Below are 7,087 nucleotides of genomic sequence, written 5' to 3'. Positions count from 1 at the left end.
AAAAGGACTTTACTTTATTCCTTCCTTTTTCAAAAAGTACATAAACATTCGTTATGCTAAAAATAAATTGCCATTTCTTGTGGCTAACTTGTACAACTTATTTTTACGGGGCTGGCCGCGCAGTCCCCGGTCATAGTGATACAACTATGTTTCCGATTTTCGTGTTCCCGTCGACGTGGCAGTCATTGTTGCCGTATCCTCATATCATTCCCCCAGTGTTCGAATACGAAGAATACGAATTGAAATACTGGAATTTTTGCACCTTCGAGGACCCCACTAATGAATTTCTAGACAATCTTCAGCTCGGTAACAAACTTCGCTTCCCCTTAGGAATTTATGCTATCGAGCAAAAGACTATCTAACAATCCTCTAGTGGTTTGCACTTGTGAACGGTCGGGTAACCTTTGCTTGATAGCAAACTCACTTTCCTGGTGAGAATTTTGCTATCGAGCCAAAGATTATCTAACCGCCCCGGAGTGATTTTTCGCTTGTGTGCCTTGCTATTAAAGGTCTTATTGCTTGTGTTGAAACTTTCTTCGTAGTATGCTTTCTGTTGCTTCCTCGTTAAAAACCTTGCCAGAAAAACCCAAGTGGGACAAAAATTAGATGAAGGGAAAAAGAGTGCAGCACATACTTTCAGTACAGGTGATATTTGTCAGCAATAATATCTTGTGAGGTGTGCCACATTCTAGTTGGTTGGCAACTTTTCTCCATTCTGATTCTCTAACTCATATGAACCTTTCCCGATGACAGTTAAAACTCGATAGGGGCCTTTCCAGGCTGGACCTAGTTTCCCTGCATTGAGTTCCCGGGTGTTTTGAGTTACTTTCCTCAGAACGAAGTCTCCCACTTTGAAATAACGGACGTTGACCCTTTGATTATAATATCTTTCCATTCTTTGCTTCTAAGCCGCCATTCTTATATGTGCCAATTCCCTGCGCTCATCGAGTAGCTCCAAGTTGACTAACATCGCTTTGTTGTTCGTCTCTTCACTTGCTTGGAAATATCTCAAGGTAGGCTCTCATACTTCTACCGGGATTAAGGCTTCTGCTCCATACACAAGGGAAAAAGGAGTTTCTCCTGTTCTCGATTTGGCTGTTGTTCGGTACACCCATAGCACTCCAGGCAGTTCCTCAGGCCATTTACCTTTAGCCGCTTCCAACCTCTTCTTGATATTTTGTATAATCACTTTGTTCGTTGATTCCACTTGACCATTTGCGCTCGGGTGATAGGTTGAAGATGTGATTCTCTTGATTTTCAAATCTACAAGGAACTTTATGATCTTTGCGCCTATAAATTGTGGTCCGTTATCGCAGGCTATCTCTTTTGGTATTCCCGATCTATAAATTATTTTCTCCCACAAGAAATCCATCACTTCACGTTTGCCGATCTTCTGATAAGGACCTGCTTCAATCCACTTAGAAAAATAGTCAGTTAAAATTTACAAAAACCTTACCTTACAAGGGGCCGACGGTAGTGGTCCGACGATATCCATTCCCCACTTCATGAACGGCCATGGAGATAGAACTAAATGTAATGGTTCTGCTGGTTGATGTACCAGTAGTGCGTAGCGTTGGCACTTATCACATTTTTGCACGAAAGCTTTGGCGTCTTGTTCCATTCGGGGCCAATAATATCCTGCCCTTACTAGTTTTAGTATTAAGGAATCTGCGCCCGAATGATTTCCACATATCCCTTCGTGGACTTCTTGCATAACATAATTAGCTTCGAACGCTCCCAAGCATCGGTCCAACAAGACTTGGAAAGATTTCCTGTACAGTTGGCCTCCTTTGAAGCTATATCGTGCTGCTTTGGCGCTCAGCACCCGTGACGCTTTGGGGTCTTCGGAAAACTTCCCATGTTTGAGAAAATCGATGATCTCATTCCTCTAGTCCCTGACCATATTAGTCGTATTTACATTATAGTAGATATCTGTGTCCAGAACCGAGTGCATGAGTTGTACTACCATCCCAGAATTCGATCCCTTAATTTTCGTTGATGAACCAAGGTTATCTAATGCATCTGCTTCTGCATTTTCTTCCCTCGGGATGTGAGTAATCGACCACTCCCTAAATCGAGCTAGCAGGGCCTGGACCTTCACTACGTATTGTTGCATGCGCTCCTCTTTGGTTTCGAAGATCCTGTAGACTTAATTTACCACCTGCTGGGAGTCGCATTTGATTTCTATGACCTCAGAATCTAGTCACCGGGCCAGTTCGAGTCCTGCAATCAAAGCTTCATACTGTGCTTCGTTGTTAGTGAAAGGGACCGTTCTTATGGACTGCCTTAGGGTTTCTCCCGAAGGCGTGGTTAATATTATACCAAGCCTGGACCCCTTTACGTTGGAATCTCCGTCCGTAAATAAGGTCCAAACTCCTGATGTCGATTTTGACATCATCACTGCTTCTTTGGTTGCTAAAGGCAACAATCCAGGACTGAAATCGGCCACAAAGTCGGTTAAAACTTTTGACTTAATCGCAGTCCCTTATTTATACTATATATCGAATTCACTCATTTCGACAACCCATTTGGTTAATCTATCTGTGAGCTTGGGTCTGTGAAGGATGTTCCGCAGGGGAAAGGTGGTCACCACAACTATCGGGTGACATTGGAAGTAAGGCCTCAGCTTCCGAGCGGCGACTACAAGAGCTAAGGCCAGCTTCTCCAAATACGGGTAGCGAGTTTCTGCTTCCGTTAAAATTCTACTAACATAACAAATGGGAGATTGCGTACCTTCGTCCTCACGGACTAAAACGGCGCTTACTGCTACCTCCATGACTGCGAGGTAAGCTAACAGTTTTCCACTTTCCTTCGATTTTGATAGTAATGGAGGGCTTGACAAGTACCTTTTCAAATCTCTCAAAGCCTGCTGGCATTCCGGGGTCCATTCGACGCGAAGAAACGGTGGCATTTCTGATGACCGGGAAATAAACCTGCTCAAAGCGGCCAATCTCCCTGTGAGTCTTTGAACTTCTTTCACGCTTGATAGCTAGTCCTGGATGTCTTTAATGGCTTTGATCTTATCGGGGTTTACCTCAATCCCCCATTGTGATACCAGAAATCCTAGGAACTTGCCGGAGTTGACCCCGAACACGCACTTCTCAGGTTTAAGCTTCATGTTTTGCTTCCTTAAGATGTCAAATATTTCTTGCAAATGCTTAAGATAATCACCTGCGTTCAAAGACTTAACGAGCATATCGTCTATATAAACTTCCATAGTCTTCCCTATTTGTTTTTCAAATATCTTGTTTACGAGCCATTGATAAGTGGCTCCGACATTCTTTAGCCTGAAGGGAATCACATTATAACAATATGTGCCAAAATTCGTTATGAACGAAGTCTTTTCCTAATCCTCCGGGTTCATCTTAATTTGGTTGTACCCGGAATAAGCATCGAGGAAACTCATTAACAACGAGTCTTTTAGGCACGCCTTATTCAAGTCCTTATAATCTACACAAATGCAAAATTTATTGTTCTTCTTAGGAACTACTACTACATTAGCTAGCCAGTCTGGATACTTTACCTCTCGGATCGAACCGATATCAAGTAGGTGAATTACCTCTTCTTTGACGAATTTATTCCTGGCCTCCGCAATAGGGCATTTCTTTTATCTTACCAGAGGGATGTCGGGATCCAAGCTTAGCTTATGTACGCCCACTTGCATTGGGATACCTGTCATATCCGCATGTGACCACGTAAAACAATTGGCATTATATTTAAGAAATCCAATAAATCTAGATCTGAGCTCGGGGTACAGTCTTGTCCCCTAGTGAAATTTCCTCTCTAAAAACTTTTCAAACATTGCAACTTGCTCGAGTTCTTCTGTTGTGGACTTTGTTGCGTCCGTCTCTTCTGGTACTTGGAAATATCTCGGTACCTGATAGGATTCCGACACTTCTCCCCTGTCTAACTTCACTCGATTCGGGAGCAGGCGCCGGTTCCTATAATTGCTATGCCGCATGCTCCTTCCCTTTGCTACTGGAGACCGAAATCGCATTCATCTCCCTTGCCTCCGGTGGGTCGCCTTTTATCTATTTGATTCCTTCGGGTGTTCGGAATTTCATCAACTGATGATATGTTGATGGTACAACTCTCATCTCGTGCAACCACAGTCTTCCCAGAATAATGTTATAACCCATATCACCATCCACAACTTCGAAAAGAGTCATCTTCATCACCCCTTCAGCGTTCGTGGGCAGTAGGATCTCTCCCCGGGTTGTCATGCTTGCGAGGTTGAATCCGGCAAGGAGTTTTGTAGCCGTAATGATGTTTCCAGTGAGTTTGGCTTGCTCCAATACCCTCTATTATATGATATTAGCTGAACTTCCTGGATCCACCAGGACACGTTTGATTTTAAAATCTAGTACATTTAAACAAATTACCAAAGCGTCATTGTGTGGTAGAAACAATCCGTCTGCCTCCTCCTCCGTGAAAGTGATGTCGTCTTCAGCGACTCCCCGGAGTCTCTTGCTCTGGGTTATTGATACCTTCATCTTTTTTGCTTCCGAGAAAGTGACCCCGTTGATCTCGTTCCCCCCGAAGATCATGTTGATCGTCTGGTGCGGAGGGTCTTCTCCTATTTTCGAGTTCTCCGCGTTATCACGGTTGCGACCGTAGTTGTTCTTGGCCCGGTAACTTAAGAATTCTCTGAGATGTCCATTTTTCAGCAGTGTCGCCACCTCTTCATGTAGATGTCGGCAGTCCCCAGTCCGGTGGCCATTCGTCCCGTGGAATTCGCGCCACAAATTGGGATCCCTCTAGCTGGGATCGGACCTCATCGGCTTCAGGAACCGTGCTTCTTTAATGTTCCTCATAGACGATACCAACTCTACTACACAGACATTGAAGTTGTATTCTGATAGCGAGGGGTAAGTAGGATCCGGTGTACTTGACGCTTCTTTGTCTCGTAATGATCTGTTATTCCATCCGCGATCAGTTTTTCTATTGGTAACGAACCTGTATGCTGATCAGAAACCTCTGCCACGTCCTTCGGCCCGTTCGTAGGGCAAAAAACGGCCCCTCAAAGACCGTATATCTATGTTGAAATCGTCTTTTGATTTTTCTTTATTCTTCTCCCGACCTTTTGCCGACGCCGGGAAGCCAATCTGATCATCTTCAATCCTTATCTTAGACTCGTACCAGTTGTAAACATCCACCCAAGTCGTCGCTTGGAACCCAAGCAAGCTTTCCTTCAATTTTCGGGAAGCATAAGAACTTCTCAGATTCAGACCCTTGGTGAATGCTTCAGCCACCCATTCATCTGGAACAGCCGGGAGCAACATCCTCTCCTTTTGGAACCGGATGATGAATTCCCGTAGCAACTCGGACTCTCCTTGTGCAATTCTTAATATGTCGGCCTTTCGGGCATGTACCTTTCTAGCCCCAGCATGGGCCTTAATAAAAAAATCGTGGGGAGCTAAATCATTCCCCTTCACCACCGTTGTATAGGTGGTAATATGCTCCTGAGGGTTTGAAGTTCCATACTTCGGCACGTCGGGCATTTTAAACCGCTTCGGGATTAGTTCTGGTGCCGCGCTTGGTTTGTACGGCAACTAAGTATACTTCTTTGAGTCCGGCCTTTTCAACACTGGTGGTGCACCCGGGATTTGGTCCATGCGGGCGTTCACTTCCCATATAAACTGCATGAGCTCGCTTTTGAAGGGATCACTCTCGTTGTTGTGACCGGAACCACTTCCCCCAACCCCATCATAGCTAACCTCGCCCCTCGGGGTGTTGTTGTCGACCCTCTGCGTTGTTTGATTCGCGGGAGCATCGGGAGGAACTGGACCTCGTCCATTCGCGTTATTGGAATCCCCCGACAACACCTTCTTTAACTCCGTCATAACCTTATCCTGCCGTGTGAGATGACCTAGAATGACCACTTGTTGCTCTTGCAGGACCCTTACCGCTTCAATAACTTGCGCCTCTTCAGCATCATCGAGAGTCACCTCTCGAATATTTCACAGGTATCGCCTGTCGTGGACCGACGTAGCATCGTTCCCCTCATTGCAGGTGTCACTGACTGAATCATCATGATGAGGCTAGTCTCTTCGGGCCTCAAGATTGTGCGTGTTAACACAATTATCTGCCATTTTTGTGATCTCTTGCTAAGACAATTAATGAAAACACGTTAGTAAAAGAGGCAAGGATCAACTTAATTACACGAATGTCTAGGCCTCATGGTGGGAGCCAAACTGTTTACCCATAAAATAGTATAGTTGAATTTATGCGTGGTTTCTAGACAAGTGAATTAATTCAATCCTGAAATAATAAAAGAATTGAAGAAATATGTAATACTTAGCCTTGATATGAATATGAAATAGCATAAACAGTAATTCCGGGAGCGAGGCTTCCGGGCACAACAATAATGAAATCAAAAAGTAAGAAGATAAAATTGTATTGAGCTTTGAATAGGTTATAGCGTAAGTTTGTCAGAAAATTTGTGTCCTTTACAATGATAACAGAACTCACTATTTATAGCTGCTCCTAGGGAATAAGGTCCTAGGATCATGCCCTTCTTTAATGGCAATTATGAGGGCTATTGAAGAGTGTATAACGGTGAGCATAAATAACAAATTATTTGTAATGGGCAGTGTACTAAATGCTGTGGAATATTCTCTATTGAATGCTCTGGGTGGCAGGTATTTATTGCATCTTTGTCACGACCCCAAATTCCCTCCGTAGAATATTGTGACGGCACATAGTCTCTATGACTAGGTAATCCTAACAATATGAGGAAACATTAAATAAAACTTAGAATCTCAAAACTCCAACAATTTCATAAATAGAATGTATAAACACAATGCGTACAACTCCACAAGACCTGGTGAAATATAAGTCACAAGCTCTAGATACAGTGCTGGACAACCCTATACATCACTGTCTATAAAAGTATAAAGAAATAGAGAAGAACAGGATAGAAGGGGACTCTGAGGAATGCGGATGCAGACATGTATACCTTGAAGTCTCCAATAGCAAGCTCAGCGCACTAGTGCTGGGACTGATAAGATGTACATGGATCTGCACAAAAACATATGCAGAAGCGTAGTATGAGTATACCACAACGGTACCCAGTAAGTTCCAAGCC

This window comes from Nicotiana tomentosiformis, chromosome 2 (genome assembly GCF_000390325.3).
Source record: "Nicotiana tomentosiformis chromosome 2, ASM39032v3, whole genome shotgun sequence".
Taxonomy (NCBI): Eukaryota; Viridiplantae; Streptophyta; class Magnoliopsida; order Solanales; family Solanaceae; genus Nicotiana; species Nicotiana tomentosiformis.
The sequence above is the reverse complement of the archived record's forward strand: the minus strand, read 5'-3'. Positions refer to the sequence as shown.